Below are 19,274 nucleotides of genomic sequence, written 5' to 3'. Positions count from 1 at the left end.
AGAGAGAGAGAGAGAGAGAGAGAGAGAGCAAGATAAAAGGGACCGTCCAAGTTTGATTATTCTGCCGAGAAGACAATCAAGCTCCCGCAACACGCGCTGATCAAAGGAATTATCAGGAAGCGGAACACGCATCCGAAGTAATTCCTTTAACATGTCGCACCTGCGCGCGCGTGCAGATTTATTCTATTTTTGACAGTCCGAGAAATCTCGTCGCGCGCGCAGTCAGCTGAAAGAATGGGAGATTCGGATTCGGATTATAAAAAAAGAAAGGCCCATTGTCCTTAATTTTTAAATAAGCAGCGGCAATTTAATGAAAGGAATTGCTCGTGGTCTGAATAAAAAAAAAAAGGGTAGTCGAAATAAAGCACGGTATAATTAAATGTACAAAGAGAACTGAAAGTATTATTTCGTCAAGATAATTCGAGGCGTAATAATTCTCTACTAATTAATTTATTCGCACCAATGAAAAGGAAAGTATCGCAAAATTAAATTAGTGTTTCTAAAAATTTTAATGACTGAACTTTTCTCCAAATTTTTCTTATTTCTTTTCTAAGGGAGCATTTAAAACCTCGAAAAATGAGTACATTTTCTAGATTCTTTTTGCAATGCAACGATTTGATAAAAATTTTTATTTTTTTTTTTTTACGATATTATTAACCACTCAGATAAAAATTTGCAGCTTAAAAAGAATTTGTTTTTTAAGTTACGCGAATATTCGCAAAGCTCCTTCAATTTTATGATATGCATGAAAATGTTAATTTATTTAATTAAATCAAAAATACATATTTTTATGCGATTTAATCACGACAAAATAATTGAATAAATGCACGTATAATAATTATGAACCATTGCAAAAAAAAAAGCGGCATTCCGTCATCTGAATAGTTAATTCACGAAGCCATGTCATGATTAATTACGAAAACAAAGCTTGGAGAAGACATAACATTTACAAAGCCAGATATATTTATATATAAATGCAGAGGTAGAATAAATAAGCCCCAGTGGGAACAAATAAGCTTTGTATCCATCGAACTGCGCATCTATAGAGTCTCGTTCCCGAGCTCTTACTTGGGAAAATATTTAGGAGAATACTAGTATTAAAAGGAAGAAAATATCCTTTCTGATTCTTCGGAGAAATCATCTGACTCTCGAAATCTATTAACCTCGACTCGCGATACAAGGTCGCTGGTCTTCGCCTGGCTTATGGATCTCCCGCCCTTGTGTTGCCAGCGGAAAAATCTGCTGAATCTACGCGGCCTGTCCGTGTTACAGATCCGAATAACAGCGTACTCGAGCTACTTCTGGGCTTTATGAATATTTACGATCGCACATGAGAGCACTGTCGCCGCGTCCATTCGGGCAATATTAATTCTACCAAAAGCTAGACGAAACTCGGCCAGAGCGAAATAGTATTCGATTCCGAAGGAGCGATGTGATCGTTACGTCAAAACAAAACTCCGAAATTCATCCGTCATTCGCGACGTGTTTTCCTTTGTACAAGTCGACCGCAAAATTATCTCATAATTTGCTATCGTCGTGCTGAGAGATGGATGTAGCGTTCGCTCCACTTCACAAGAGATCGACGTTTGCCTGCGCGAAAGATAGGTCAAGATATAATAGCGATACTTCTTATTTCGTAGTCGCCTTCGCGTGTCCACGTATCGTGATGCTTGGTCTGATAAAATAATATTATAGAGACTCCAGGGATACAATTTTCCGCCTTACCGTGGTCAGATAAGAATGTAATACGGTTAACAAATCGACTTCAGAAATCGCGGCGATGAATGTGACGTATTAGTCGCGTAGGCAGCTTTTTTAATGCGAATTTATTTTTTCAAGAGTATACTATAATTTAATCTCAAAGAAGCTTCTCAAATTTTTACGCGAATAAAATTTTAAACTTTTTTTAAATCAGAGATAATTTTTCCATTTTGATAAATAATTAAATTCAATGAAAAAGAAAAAAAGAAAATAAGAAAAATATGTAAAATCGGATTTTTTTCAGTACATGTTATATGTCAAATTAATATTTATTAAAAAGAATTAAATATTTCTTTGTAAAATTGAATCATTAATTATTTTTCAAAGTTTCGAGTTGCAATAGATTTTGCAATTTATCTGCGATGATTAGCGAGAGCGTTTGTCTCGGCTTATCCGAGAGGTAACACGTAGTCACGTGTGACAGATGGCTCGACGTTGACGCAGAATGATGACAAAGATAGAACGGTCAGTCATATAAAAAAATCAGTTATCAGAAACTGCACAATCCAAAAAATATATCTTTATTGAATAATAAATATTATTTCACTTTTGAAAAATTATATATCAACCGCGACTTTTCCGTATCCGTCATTTCTGCAAAATGATATATAAAGTGATAATCGATCGGAAATTCATAAATTCATAATATCTTCCACGATGGTGTCGACATGGATTTAAGGATTCGATATAACGCCCATATATTAAGAAATTGCGGACCATCTGGCCCATAAATATTCATGCTCACGGCATTATCGCTTAAGATAATAATTAACAATTCAATTTACTTAATGCCGCTGTCACGATCGCTTTTTCTTCGCACGACAGGGAATCTCAATATCGATACAAAGGTCTTCGAGTTTTCTCAGCTTTCTTTTTTACAAAAAAGCCAAAAAAATCCTGTGCAAATATATTTTAGCGATGATTATAAGAAGAGAAAATTTGAAAAATGAATATTATTCAATTTTCTCTTTCACGTCTCTCTTCTTCCTCTTTACTTTTATATGCAAATGATAATCCATCTTAAGGCCGCAATATCATATTTTTTGCGTTTAAATTTTAGTTATTGAGAAACAATTTATAATTACCAATGTGTTTATTTTTTAAAGAATATATGCTACTCCTACAAGAGCACGTCCCAGCACTTTCCGAAGCGGTTAAACAGCTGTAACGTCGTTCGCTTAAACCGGGCATTTGCATGACGGCGACATTGCATTTCAACCGGCGACTAAGGAGATTCAATGGCTCCGATCTTAAGATAAGACATCTTGAGATTACGAGGAATAAACGAACGATTTGCGCTCAACAGTTCCATCTCCCTATAATTCTTTGCCCCATTTAAGGGGCCAGGTGGGATTGTTCGCGAGCCATTAAAAATTCATCAAAAAAAAAAAAGGGAAGCAGAAAAGATCGTGTAGTTCTTTCATGAGGCATAGAACATAAATAAATTATCGTTCCATAATAGTTTATTTTTCCATTGTATATATATTTATCGCTAGACATTTATTTGATTTTCGTCGAATTTCGTTGATAATCGTGATCAGCATAAATAAAGAAACAAAATTTATATGATTACATTCTGCGTTAAATGTGCAACGAAAATATTGGCAAAGCGGATGATTCCGGTCCTTACAGTCGGTCTTCGATATATTACTAGCACGTGATAATCGAGCTGCACGTAGGCTGCACACTGAGAGACTATTATAGCTTCACTTAAAGTTCCCACACTGCGTCATTCCAAACCACACACGCTGTACATTTTCACCGTATATATATATATATATATATATATATATATATATATATATATATATATGGCGAAACCGCTCCTCATGTGTGAGTTTTCTTATTTCCGCGCGTGCTATACGTCAAGGATCGTAACGCTTATTTACTAAGGGAGGACTTGTCGTGAAGCTCGCGAATTTACACTCTCATTACACGGTTTAGTGAGAGGAAAGTTACTGGCAGGAATGCTTCAAAAGATACGGAAAGCAAAAAATTAAAACGACGCGCGAAAGTGTTCATAAATAATAAATGTAAAAGAAAAATTTATTTCAAATTTATTAATTTCCAGATAATTATATTTTTAAAATTGTTTAAATTATTTGTGATATAAAGATATATCCAAGTGTTAGATAAATATGAATAAGTAGAAGTATGGATAAGTAGATTTTATTTTGTATTTCCGGCTTTTTAATTTAAGTTTTGTGCAGCATAAGTATCTCTCTTAGTCTGACTCTTCCCCTTCGACCTGTCCGGCATGGGTGACCCTACCGGTAATTCTTAGCATTTTTAAGTGAAGCAGGTTTGATCGCTTTAAGCGATTAAATCCAAATGAATATATGTTCGATCAAAAATAGATTTTGAGAGACTTTGATTAATATAAATATATATAATATATATTAATAATAATATAAATAATATAAAGTTCATGTGTGTTTGACTTTTGCTATTTTGACTTCAAAGCATAAGATTTTTTACCCTGATTAATCATCAAACGCTGACTTGAAATATTTCATTGATTAATCTAATAATTCAAGTATTTTTAATAACCAAGATATATGATGTCAATAATCGATCAAAACTTGTTTCACTCGAAAACGCTATACATTACCGCCGGCGTAGCTCTCAGGTTCATTAGAGCACTCAAACCTCCTCACCCGGCAGATGCCTTCGTTAAGGTGGAGATACCATCGAGGAGGAAAAATGTGTGAGGATAAGCTTTTTCCTCTTTCTCATTAAAAAAACAATAATACAAAAAAATACAAAATATAATCTATTCTGATTTTCCTTCAAATTACGCATAAATCTTTCGCCTTTTACAAAATTTAATATAAAATAATTTATTACACGGAATTGCACAAAAATGTTCAATATATGTGTATAATAAAAAGTTTACTAGAAATTTTTAAAATAGACAAGGCTTTTTAGCAACAATTTACTATGCAATAATTATTATTAATAATCAACATACAATTATAGAGCTTAATAAGGATTATATAGTATGAATAATTGCGACCAAAAGAGTCAATTAATAACGTTATCAATCGTTTTTTAATTGTAAAAGAAAAAACTATCGATACATTTTGCGCAGACTTTCAAAGAAAAAATTCAAAACGCGAAAAGATAGATAAAGATTCTATGTAAATCAACGATTAAATCACAACACAAACCGCACTTTATTTGCGAAAAAAAACACGTTAAATAAATAAATCGACGATAATTGTAATATTCGCGATTTCAATGTACATGCAATCAAAGAAACGATACAATTACTACATATTTCAACAAAATGTTCCGACGGACATTTGGAGTTTTTTTCATAATTGCGTCTGTAATAAGGGACATTTGTGAACATCTGTCTTGTGAAAATCTAATGCCCGATTTATTTTTAAATGCGTGATTTTATTAAATTAAATTAAATTAAATTTCGCGATTGAGAATAAGATATATGTACCGTTTCGCGGAGGATTGACTAAATAGGATAAAATCATATAAGTCTTAAAATACCGTTATAAAAAAAAAATTGTACGTTCTTGCCGCGTTCAATGGAGGATAACTGGCTCAACAGTTTGACCAGATCAAGGTCCCTCCGCCAAATAACACGTCGTTAATATCCGACAGAGATAAGAACAATCCTAAAGATAGAAAAGGATCAACTTCTTACTTTCACATCAGATCTCACAAAATCAATCCGCGAAGAAAAGTTGTGATCCGTTGAATATCAAGGGCCTCGCTGTAGGAAGGAACGAATCTCGGATCTTCCGGACTGCTCCCAATAGCAATGATTTCGGTAATGAATCAATGACAGTTACCATTGTCATTATTCTCAATTCAGATTACGATTTCCGCGAGAAAATGTGTTCTTCCATTATTAAGAAATATATCTTTATATTAAAAAATAAATGAATATAACGATTTTATGAAAATGTGGTTACGAACGATTATATTTATAGATAAAACACATGCATCGTTATTGTAACTAATATTAAATATGCGAGTACAAATAATTGTCGGGTACCAAGTGTTCGAGACAAATCGAACCCGACAATAGTAAAATTTTCAAAATTTCATTTCAAACACTTTGTAAAATAAAATAAAAGTTGACATAATTTTAAATAATTAATTCTAAGCTATTTTTCTGTTTAAATAATTTAATTTGTCGATACTTTACTGATATCGGGGTACCCATTCGACTTGTCTTGAAGTTTTTAAGTATTCGCACACTTTACATTCATATATAATATTTTGTGACAAAATACTCAAAAAAAGTATAAAAGTTTTTCGAAATAATATATTAATTTGCGCATGTATTTTATTATATTTATAGAATGATATATCTAAAAATAACTGTCCAGAAAGCGGGAAGTTCACCTGCAAATAATTTCTTAAAAGAAATCAAAACTATGTTAATATTTTCAGAACCTAAAAAGATTTTCTAAAAAAAAAATTATATTAATTAAAAATTAATCAATAAAATACATTCGTTTGTAACCATAATATTTGTATTAAAAAAGGTTAATGAACAAATTGATTACAATTTGAAATTGCTTGAAAAATGAAAAGTACCTACAAAATAATTATATTCATGTTCAATCTATTATTAAGTCTTTTCAGCATTAATACAAAAATAATACTAATATTAATAATAATAAAAGAACAGTTTCAACAAAGAAAGAGAAATATATCTTTTCTTCAAATTTAAATTAATTTCGATTTCAAAAAGGCAGTTGTCGTTGAGTTACTATCAAAATCATCGCTTTTAGAAAGCGCCAGGAAAATCTGGGTTTAATTCCAATCCTGCAACGAACGTCCCTAATTTTCAACAGAACATCGAATTAGACGTCACGAATAGATCTTACAAAAATCGACAAGAAATAATTCTTCACGATGAAGATTGTTTCGAGTCCGCGCCGATACGAACTACGCAATTTTGCTAATGTTTATCTGACGAGAGGGACAGTGATAAGGCCTCTAAGTTAAGACAGCGATCGCGACTTGAAGAACTTGGAAAGAATGCGGTGTTTTTGCAACGTAGCTAATTAATTAATTTAGCGAATATTTAATTCTGACACAAAATATCAATGAAATCAAAATTATACCATGAAATTCGGAATAATTTACTCACGATTCTGCAGTGTCAAAAACAGTTGTCAAATTTCGTGAACGAGAAGCTAATATTTAATCGTTGACTTGACATCAAATCTTCACACTTTTATTCTTATTTTAATAATTTTTCTATTAAATGCTAGAAAAATTTGCGAAATGCGTGATATTTATAAAATTTGAAATATAATTTCCCGAAATTATCAACAATTGTTTGATATAAAAATACAAAGTTTTTATATTTATAAATATTTTTATAATAAATAATATTGAAATTAATATTTAATAAATATATTAATTTAGAATTTAAATTATATTGTCATTATACACATTTTTTCGATAAATTTTCGTGTAACTTTATGTAAACAAAAAAAAGAAAATTATAATTTATAATATTATTAATATAATTATACTATATATAAAATTGTAAAATATATATAATAATTACATATAAATTACAATCATAACATAATTATAATTACAATTAAATATTGTACAATATAACATAATAAGAAAATAGAATTTACAATTAATGATGCTACCAGCATCAGAACCAATATATCTAATGATGCAGATAATTTAGTACTGACAGCATTAATTTAAGTTCAATTACATACATGTAAATAATAATATTATAAATATATATATAAGTTTAAATTTATATAAAATAAAGTATAACATACCTCTTACATTTTATTTTGTACATAATAAATATATATACGCAATTTTTGATTTATTAAAAAAGTATATATGCCATTTTAAAAATTTTTTATTATTAATTCTAACTTTTTTAGTTTTCTTAAAGATAATATTTATTTAATTTTTCCTAAAAGCAATTTTAATTTTATATTTATAATCTATACAAATAAATTTAAATTTTATATTATTTATGTTTTATTTTTTTGCTCATTTGTCCATATTTTAACAGTTTTAATATTTTTTTAATTCCTGCCCTAGTAAGTATTTAATTTCGTAAGAATTTTAAGGAATTAAATTCTTAAGAAATTCAATAACTATTTTAAGTTAAGATAGTTCTAATAGTTCCAACAACCCTATTTTTGCTGGCTAAGCCAGCGGGAATTCGGGATCAGCAAAATTTTGGGTAGGGTGCCCTAATTGCGTGCCCTAACCGCGTGTCCTAACCGCGTGCCCTAACCGCGTGCCCTAACCGCGTGCCCTAACCGCGTGCCCTAATCGAGTGCCCTAATCGCGTACTTTAAATTTACTTTATGTATCTTTTGCTACGCATTATGGCCAGTATTAGCCACCTATTTTGCGCAGCTTATATCCATTCTTCAGGCCAGTTGGACCTACCTTTCGTTGCTCCTGGTCACTTTCTGAATTGATCTCTAGCCAGAAATCGAAAAAGGAGATGCATACTCCTTTTATGGCTGGCTATTTATTAGCCGGCGAATAATCGCAAGATTTTTCTTGCGCTCGTAAGGAGATAAACTCCTTTTGGCGGCTAATTATTGTCGCCGACAGATGAGCGTAAATATCTCACGCTCGTTGACGATCATATGATTTTACGATCGTTTGTTCGATATTCATTTTAATATAACTTTATTTTAACCGAGACAAAGCCAAATTATCAATCAAAATTTTGATTAAAAAATTATAATAAATTATGATAAATATATAAATTGGAGTAAAATTCAAAATTTATATAACATAATAATATACAAAATTAATTTATCTAATAATATATAATTTATAATAAAATAAGATTAATTTTTACACAACAGTTATGCTGTTTATTATCATATTAAGGTAATTTAATTGATTGAACATTTGGTCTTATATCAATTAAAACAAAGTTTAAGAACAATCTACAAACAAATTCTACTATATAGATGAGCTAATATGAAATTAGGATAAGATTGGCGTGCGTTATAAAAATAAATTACCATCATATATATAATTCATAAAATTACTAGCGTTTTTTATTTAATAATTTAGGTAAAATCTGATAAATTGGAAAAAAATATTTTCTATAATCTTTTTTCAATTTTAACTTTAATTTATTTTTGCAATAGATGTAATGTATATTAACAGAACTTATTAAATGTTATTCAACTTAATCCGTTTTAGCTCATCCATTTTAAAGCAACGGATTTATTTACAATCTATAATCTACAATGTACATCTACAATCTCTAATAATCCGTTACTTTAAAATAAAAAAAATTTATCACTCACCGGCACTGATGCGCAACAGCGGAGTTGTTGGACTTGAGGCTGCGTTGTCTGTAACATAAAAATATACAATCCAAATTATAGCAACAACTTATAATTAAAATTTTATGAAGAATATCTTATATCCGATACATACAATATTAAGAAATTCTATATAAATATGGAACAATTTTATAAATTATAAAAAGACTTTTTTTTCAAATAAAGGCTTTTATAAGATTTATGTAAAAATCATTTTTTTTTAATTTTCTCTTCTCTCTTTAATTTATTCCAATAAAGAGACTGATTTAATGCGCGTACGTGATTTAACAACTCATATACAAATAATAAATACTCACCCTAGGGTTGCTCCGCTGGTGCAGGATGCCTTTCCTAAGTCCTCCTCCTCCTCTCAGGATGTCGATTGCTACATTGATCTGTAACATATAAATAGAAGATCCAAATTAGTTCAAAATAATTATTAAAAAAAAATTTATTATACACATTGAATTTTATATTAAATATAATAAATAATAATAAATATAATAATAAATAAATTAACAAAATAAAAATAATAAATATAAAAAGAAACATTACTAATAACTCTAATAGTTTTATATAAAGTCATAATCTAAAAGTAGAAACTTTTATAAGATTTTAGATTTTATATAAAAATCTTTTTCTCTAATTTTCTCTTGCTTAAATCATATAAATAAAAAACTAAATTACGTGATTAATTGCTCAATTCAAATTGCACGCAATTAATAAATAATTAATTTGTAAATAACAAATTACTTACCACAGAGCTGCTCCACTGATGCCCGATGCCTTTCCTAGGCCTCCTCCTCCTCTCAGATTGATTCACACGCGCGATACTTTAAACGGCACTTCCGCACTTTTATTAAAAAATACTTTCTTGACACGCGACGCGACGCGAAAACCGTCCGCGACACGATGACAGCATCAACGATACGACGAGCCATCCGCGGCGCGATGACAGCAACGACGGCGTTGGGCACTTGGTTTTCCCCTTCACAGTAAACCTTTAGGACGCTTAGGACCTTAAGGCACCGTCCAGGTACTTAAGCCCTCCTACCCCGTCAAGGTTATGCCCAAGGAGAGTTTTTATTATATGTATATAATTTTGTAAAATAATAAATATGATTTGAAATATATTTATTTTATAATTGAGAGATTATCTATATCTCATCTCTCTTTTTTCTCGATTAAAAGAGATGAAATGTAGATATGCTTCTAAAAAATAATATATGCGTTATATTATATGATAATTTAGATTGGATTTCATACACTATTAAAGAAACGAAAAAAACCGAACAATGTGTATATTTTGAAATAAATGATAAATAGAAATCAATTATTTACCATACATATTGTTATTCCGTCCATCGTCAAATTTTCCTCTCTCTTCCTTTGCTATATAACACTTACACTTACTCGCGAAAACAAAACGTTAATTACGATTCGAATGATGATGACATGACATCGTGGGACACTTTGCACGACACTCTCAACCGCGGAACAATCGCATGTACAGTTCTTCAATAAAGATTTATTATCATGATATAATTTTGTGTCGTTTATCAAAAATTAATTGATCATTTGATTTAATATAAAATATAAAATTATAAGTATTTTAAATTATAGATTAATTATTTATTAATCAATAGGATGTATCACGAAGCTTTTTGTTAAGTTAATTATTCGAACTTGGATTTTTAACATTAAAAACGCGCAATTAAATTATTTAATTGCGCGTTCCTAATGTTAATCATATTTAGATTGTCGAAGAGTCAAACAATAAAATTCCAGAAAAAATATATTTAAATTTATAATATTTAATTTAAATTTAATTTAAAAATTTACATTATATTTAAATAAATATTATTTAAAAATAATTATTGCTCATAAAGAGAGAGCAACACAACGATAATTCTTTATTTGGGACTTCTAACACTATGTTTCCCTTACTTGAATAAATAAAATAAAATTTAATTAGAATTAAAATAATTAATTATGCGAAATACGCGCCTCGAACATTATCATCGCAATATAAGAAATTTGAAGAAGCGTCTCTACTATATCACTGTTCAATTATCACCGTGCGACTGATAAACAATAAGAAGTGAGAATGAGAAAGGAATTCGACGGAGTGTCTCCCCCACTACTACAATATTATTAAAATGTCGCCATGCGAACAATAGACAAACCGTAAAACGTAAACATTAGCGTGCTATTATTTATGCCGCAAGACCGCACCATATTATTGTTAATTCGCAGCCAAAATTATTTTGCGTATTATAACGTATATATAAATGGAATATTAAATTATACAAGTTATTTTAAATTATAGTTTATTTAATAATCGATTAATGTATCGCGGAGCTTATCATTATGTTAATTACTCGGATCTGCGATTCAACTATTTTATTACCCGTTCTCAATTCGAATCATATTTAAATCGTCAAAAAGAAATGATAAAGTATTAGACGAGATATAATTGGACTTTAAGTATTTTTAAAGAAATAATTATTGCTTATAGAGAAAAAGAAAAATCGCGACAAACAATAATTTATAATTTTGATTCTTGTCACTTCGATTTTTGATTACGTATGCATACAACACGCCCGAAATATGCGCCTCAACATTTATCGTTCTGATATAATTACGTATTATTTAATGTAAAAGATAATTAATTATTTATTATATCAAATTATTTCCCGATATTTGTCGCGATCGCGTTTAAAAAAGGAATTGACGGAGTATCTCGCGCTCTACAACTTTACTATTCGAGAGTCGCCGTGCGAATGATAAGCTATAAGTAATATGTCAACAATAGCGCGCCTATGTTTACGCCGTCAAGGCTGAATACTATGTTATTAATAATTGGCAGATAAAAATATTCTGAATTTTATAACGTATATACGCGCCTCAAGATTTATCGTTGCGATATAATTACGTATTATTTAAAGTAAAGAATAATTAATTATTTATCATATCAAATTATTTCCCGATATTTGTCGCGATCGCGTTTAGAAAAGAAGTTTGACGAAGTTAAATCTCTCGCTTTATTACTTTACTGTTCGAAGGTTGCCGTGCGAATGATAAGCCATGAGTAATACGTTAACAATCGGGCGCCAATGTTTACATCGCCAAGGCCAAATAGCATGTTTATAATTTGTTGTTGAAATATTTTACGTCGGTTATCGACAGTAGAGCTTTTTAAAAAGCTGATTATCTCAAGATCTATAAAACATACTACAATTATTTTAATCTCATTTAAATGATAATTTAATTTTCTACAACTTTTGTTTCGATACTTTTTATTAAAAAACGCATACTTTTCCTGGTATTTCTAAAAATGTATAAAATAATCGTGATTTAAATATTAAATTATTTTTAAAAAATTAATTTTAAATATTAAGGTAAATTTTTTCGCAATTTGGACTTTTTATTTAAAATTCTGGGTAGCATCTCATGAGATATAGAAGAAATTAATTACAATAAAAATGTGTTCTCTGATACCAGAAATAACCGGAATTCTTCGACACAAAATACTCGTCCATTTTTTAATTCGATTTAATTTGGTGCCAAAAGAATCACTAAGGCTGTTAAAAAGTAGACGACTACACTACTTTTCCGCGACAAGTACAAGCAACTTTTCCGGGAGAAAAATTCGCGCCACGTTGTCCTAGAGAACAAGATCCGTCTTCGCCGACAGAAATATCCGTCTCAATGTCATTTAATTTTTTGATATAACGAGACCGAGGAGGGGACGAGGACCGGATTTCACGGGCGGTTATATACGGGCGCCGGTGTCCGATTGCCAAGCGCCGAGATTTAGGACAACGGTTAATCTTCCGGGAAAGTTTCATCGTACCGTCCGACGTTCGCCCAACTTTTCTGACACTCGACGTAGCGAAGCGCTCAATCGCGGCTGTCACGTCTTCCGCCCGCGATCCTTTTTGTCCTACGAAACTTTGTCCGCTTCGCGGCGGACGACGACGACGACGACGGTCAATCGTAATTTCCGACATGCCCGACGTTTCAGCGCGCGCCCACGTGGTTGCGAAACGTCACACGATCAACTGGATATATCCAGCGACCGAGCGAGATCCTAATTTAACATAATTACATATGTTCATGCTCGCTGAAGGGAAAAAGTTACGGGACTATAAATTCTGATCGTTCCGATCGATATTTCCGTCATAAGCTCCGTGCGAATATGTCTTCGGTCGGTTTATTCTGATAAGACCACGCTCACATTATTGTCGGCGCCATGTAATGTAACTTTGTGAAATTACGACAACGACGACGAATAAAGTTGAATTTTACTACTTATTGTTAGCCAATTAAATTGTTCCCCGAGAAATTTTTCCCCCAGAAATAAATTTCGTAATATATTGATTAAAAATAAGTCTATATACTTGCTATTATTTAAAAAAAAATATATATATATATATTTTTTATTTACAAAAAATATATAAATTCCTTATATGTATATACTTACAAACTAAACACACAAATCTCAAAGATAAAATATATGAAATACGTTGGAGAACGTTTTGATCTTGCAATAAAAGAGTTGCAGTAAAGATAAAGTTTGCGAATAAGGTTGGATCCATCACGTTGTTCAAGTTTAGCGTCATTCGTATCGTCTGGAGCTGCAACATTATTCCGCGAGTGCATTCCCGTCTTGCGTCTCGCTCCGAAGAAGTAATGGGACAAAGGGCGCTACGATATTTCATCAAACTTCGTCCCTCTGTACAAGGCGCGATACAAAACGAAAATCCCACCACGGCGAAAAGTTTGTCAAGCCGCCAACTGTCAGTATAACGGAGTAAATTGAGCGCCGAGTAAATGTAACGCCGGGCGTCCCGGCGTCGACGTCCCGGAATCCCGGATATGGATAACGATTTAATTCCTTTCGCGCCGGAGTCTATTCCCGGACGTAAAGCCCCCGCCGAGGGGCTCCCACGAGAAGGACGACCGCGCAGTAAAAAGGATAACGAGAGCCGGCGGCGCGGAGAATGCACTTTGTATGCAAACGCACGGGGGATGATCGTTAATTCCCCCGGCAACGAACGAACCGAGCGAGCGCTCGTCTCCTTAGATAACCCCTCATTATGTCGAATGACTAGTTAAAACTTCTCTTCGACCGCCGCTGACTCGGGGCACTTTTCAAATCCACGGCGCGCGCGTTAACGTTAATGTCATGAAATGATCTCTTTTGTCTTGCGAGAAATTATCACGAAAATGAGAAATACAGCGAACTGTCAAGTTTGTGCTATTTACATATTATTTCAATGACAGATAGAAAATAAGAGAATTTATTCTCAAGAAGTTCTTACCATCTTTTCGAATATTTCATATATTTTAATCGAACACGCGCAAGTATTGAGCCGAAATGTCATTTTGACAGTCGCGAGGGTAACGGGAGGGAAAAGAGTTTGAAATTGTAATCCCACGCGCGTCTCTATCTAAGGACAATTCCGGATACTCGGAATATCGAGCGATATGCTCGATCTTATTTCCCCGGGGATGCGTGTCGAGGACACGTGCGAATTAGATTCTTTCAATCGTATCAACGTGCACTTTTATCGGCGCTGTCGCTTGCAATTCACGAGCATCGACGAGATAAAGATCTTTAAACGTCTCGATCTAAATCGGTCACTCGCGATCGCCTCTCCTCTTTCTCACCTCCGCCGGAAGATTCGATGGAATCTTCGCGGAATAATATCTCGATATTCGCGAGATATTCCACGAGATTTATCTGAAATCTCACGGAGACGCGTCTTCCTTCAATCCGCGAGCTTTCCTCACGTCGTCGAATACAAATGGCAATTAAAGGGGACGACGAAAATTCCCGTCGTGAATTACTCCGGGTCCGCGACTAATGTCCCGCGGACCCTTTTTTCCTTGTTCTCCTGCACCACGATATTACCGTGGAATGGTTTATTACCGAGTGTGTGCAATATTGCAGTACTCACCCTCTTTTCTCCCGTGCTCTCCCATTTCTAGTCGTTATGAGTTTCCAACGACTGGGTCACTGTCCCGGTTTCAACGTTGGTCTCTTTTCGTTCCTCTCCTCAACAGGTCTTCCCTCCCTCCCTCCCTCCCTCCCTCCCCCTCCCTTCCCACGATGTCAACTATTTCTTTAATAAATTTTACGGATCGCAGCAAAGTGCCACAGATTGTCCTCAGTCGTCCGATAATAATAAGTCATCCGTTCTTAGTTTGATCCCATCTGTAACAAATCATTAATTTATTTTAAATTTATATTATAATTTATATTGAAATGTTGACTAATTTTTGTTATAAAATTAATTAATTTAATTAATTTTATTACACATCGTAGATTAACAGAAATCCTATGATATGTCAATCAAACTATGGATATGCTCACGAATATCTATTCCGTAAAGCGAGTAAATGGATCGAGAATGAATTTCGCAATTTCAAAGCAGAAAGACTTAGACATTGCGTCTACAAAAAGTAATGGAAACTTCGTACTACGCGTGTTTTTCAACAGGTGGTGTAAATGCCGGCGAAGGCTGACTATAGGAAAAAAGAAAGGCTTTTTTTAAGGCAATATTAAATATTTTTCATCCTCGTATAAATGAAACGTAATTTAATAAAATCTCTCAATTTTTTTCTCATAATTTTTTAAATATTATTTCATATAAATTATATCAAAAATAAAATTTACTTTTGCACACAGCAATTTGATCTCCGTTTATTTGATCGAGATGTAAATTTCGTCAGCCTTATAGCTTTCACCGAGAATAACGTCAAATGACAGGCATTCGTCTTGATAAAAAGACATTTCTTTCCGATATTATTTTTCGATACAAAGGATCGATGTATTCCATGGATGTCGGGCGATGGTGATCTCGACGAGGACCATGCCCGGCTTGCTTCGTCTTAAAAATTAGACCGCAATTTATTATACCGGAACACGCGTGTACCTTAGTCGCTGCGACGTGATAAATGATAGATTAACGATCCGCGTGGGAAACAGAGCTGCTTTTATGGAGTTAAACAGCCGTTCAGCCGTACGCGACGTCATCGTATAGTTTCGTCGCGCGGATCTTGACAAATGGACGCGGCAGCTGGCTTCTCCCTCAGGATTTCAGATAAATTAAACATGCCGGGAGAACGCGATTTGTAAAATGTCGCCGCAGGATGCCGAGCAACAACGTCGCCCGACGAGACATCGCGACATTTTTCTTCATTCTTCCTGCTTTCGTCGACACACACACACACACACACACACACACACACATAACATTTGCATACACGCAGAATGGATGCAAAATATTAATTTTGAGCATGCGATATCTCTTGCAGTAATGTATAATATTCACCAGAAAATTTTAACACGCAATTTAAACATGACACATAATCGAGTTGACAATAATTTCATAAAAGTATTTGTATATCAATATTTGTTTTATCAATTGCGCTCAAAATTAATTAATATGACTCATTAAATTAGATTTTCATATATCGCAAATTTTTTTTAGAAAATATATTAATATTTATCATTCCTATAATTATTTCCTCAAAAATTCAAAATTTTATAAAAAATGAAACCTGTCACTAACCTTCATTAAATTTAATACCAATCATCCTTTAATAATATTCTAATCTATAATAATCTTTAATAATATTCTAATTATGTAAAAAAATATTTAACCAGATATTTAAAAATTTACGAAAGTTAGAGATTGTAAGTACATTCTGTACATACATATGGACATTTTTTTTAAATATGATTTTTTAAATATGACGTTTTGCAACTTCTTCTAAACGTATTGGCATAGAAAACTAAAAAAAAAAAAAAATTTGCCACGAAAACAAAGCTTCTTCTGCGAGGAAGGAAAAACATTAAAAAAGGAAGAAAATTACATCCATCAGCGAGAAGATATGCGGATGTTTCGAGATAAGAACATCGGCATATTTTGTGTGTCGCTCTCCCGAGATGGGGGATGAATATTGTAGGATTTATTTCTATCGAGCGATTCTTCTCCAATCCAGATTTGTTACATACATCTCTCGCCTCTTTCGTGTCCCTACGTCTCGACAGCGTGTGTACGAGAACGAACAAGAAAACGCCGGGCCGAATCGGCCAATCAACGCGATAGGATTTGGTAAACGAACCGTGACCCTAAAACGGGTCACTGACACATTAATTCCCGTCGCAAGCGTCTGCGTGCGTTAACGAGCACGACGCCTACCTCATCCGCTCTTCCTACCGTCGAGAAAAATGAAAAGCGCAGATCAGCCACGGTGGTTTCCGGTAAATGAGAAGAGCTACTTTGGCATTGTTCCTCTTATATGCAATTTAAGAGACAGAGGTTCATGTTTGAAAGGGGAGACCCCTGGCAAATGACTCCGTTCTCCGTATGTAACAAGGGAGATAAGTCAAAAGTAACGATGGTTTTAGGTATCAAGTTTACACGTGAGCTAAAAAAGCTTCAATCGTTTAAAGAATTTAAAAATTATATATAATTATAATAAATTTAATTTAATTAATTTAATTAATTAAATGTAATTAATATTAAAAATTATATATAATTATAATAAATTTAATTTAATTAATATTAAAAATTATAATAAATTTAAAAATAGCTTTAAAAATAATAATTAATATTTCGATTTTAAATGACTTTTCTTTTTATATTATTTTTTATATTATTTTTATATTCTTTACATTATTCTCTTGTATCACTTTAATCGATTATTTTACTCAGTTAAGATAACATGTAACAATCTTTTCAATCCTTTCTTTTTTGTACAAGTGTCATAATTTGAGAGCAATGTATTATTACATGCGCGTGTTACACAAATGAAATGTAGATTGTGCCGTTACTTGGATTACATAATTTTGTTCGAGCACTCTTGCCTTTATTTGCCTAAAGTAAAACGTTACGACTCATATTTATATTCGTGTTGCGTTACGGAATGAGTTTAATCAGACGAGTGATATGTCAAGGGCTTTATTTCCGAGAAAATGAGAAAACGAAGGGAAAGGTTCTCGAAACTTTCGTGAACCAGAAACTCGACCTCGCCTGCTCGATTCGCGAAAAGATCTCGGCGGGGGACTTAATAAAACTAAGCTAGTTGTTGGCCGTTGCTGACGGACGGTAAGAAATTGTAATTTAAATGGAAAGATGCAATTTTACTTTAATGCCGGGGCTGCGGCGTAAAAGTTTTACCAGCTCTTACGATGCGTTGTGTGTAGTCGGATGGAAAATCCTCCCGACTTTCATTCGCGCGACATTAGCCAATTTCCGGCTTCTCGCGGCTTTCGCATCCCCCCAGCGAGCGTGTATCGCGCTCTTTAATAAACTTTAGGGGAAGGATTCGAAACAGAGAACTCTCTCTTTTCTCCGTTTCGTAATTAAGGTGCCTGCCATTCTACGAGAGAAGCGCTTAAAAAGGCTCTACGAGAGGGAGAAGTTAGATCGGATGGTAACAGTATCGACTGACGAGGAACTGAAAAACCACCCCTTTTCCTCCATCACTCGGTTATCATCGACCACGGAAACGTGTTACCGGCGAGCTTCTCGAGTTTATCGGCGGCTGGGAGCGGCTCGAGGGATGATAAGCCGAAGCGAGGGTTGATAAAAGCACCTTTGCTAAAATTTGTCTATCAGATACATTAAATCGAAGATAATCCAGAAACAATTTCCATATCCTAACATAAGCAAAGTTTACAAATTTTTTTATTCACGTTTTTATTTATTTTATTTATTCTATCATTATTATCATTATTAAATGAGACAATAATTTAAAGAATTTGTTAAAAATTTTATTGTATTGAAATAAAATAAGGAATAGAAAGATTGTCTTTTTTAAGCAACAAATTTGCCGTTAATGTACCGTTAATAATTGAAGAAGTTTCCATAGGTCTTTTATTGCATTCGCAATTTTCTATGGCAATTATACGGTGCAGGAGAGCAGCGTCAACAACGTCTAATTGCTCTCAGGGAATTTCGCGAAACAGTACGGTAAATACGGGCGTTAATTGGTGTCAATGGGCAGTAAAAGCGGGTAACACGAGACAAGGAGCAATAAGCAGCGCGGTCGACCATATGATAACAGTAAATCGGATGGAAATTGGCAAAGAGAGCGTATCCAATTGCGATTATCTGGAATCGCGAGCAAAGGTAGATGGAAAATAAAAAAAAAATGCACAATGCAAGAAATTTT

General features: G+C 33.0%; 1 protein-coding gene across 2 annotated transcripts in view; it reads left to right on the top strand.

Annotated features, from left to right (window-relative positions):
* The window catches only part of LOC126849895 (probable G-protein coupled receptor B0563.6), a 48,069-nt gene that overhangs the window by 23,901 nt on the left and 4,894 nt on the right, over nucleotides 1–19,274 (top strand). The window lies entirely within an intron of this gene.

The sequence above is a fragment of the Cataglyphis hispanica genome, chromosome 5 (assembly GCF_021464435.1).
Source record: "Cataglyphis hispanica isolate Lineage 1 chromosome 5, ULB_Chis1_1.0, whole genome shotgun sequence".
NCBI lineage: Eukaryota > Metazoa > Arthropoda > Insecta > Hymenoptera > Formicidae > Cataglyphis > Cataglyphis hispanica.
The sequence above is the reverse complement of the archived record's forward strand: the minus strand, read 5'-3'. Positions and strand labels throughout refer to the sequence as shown.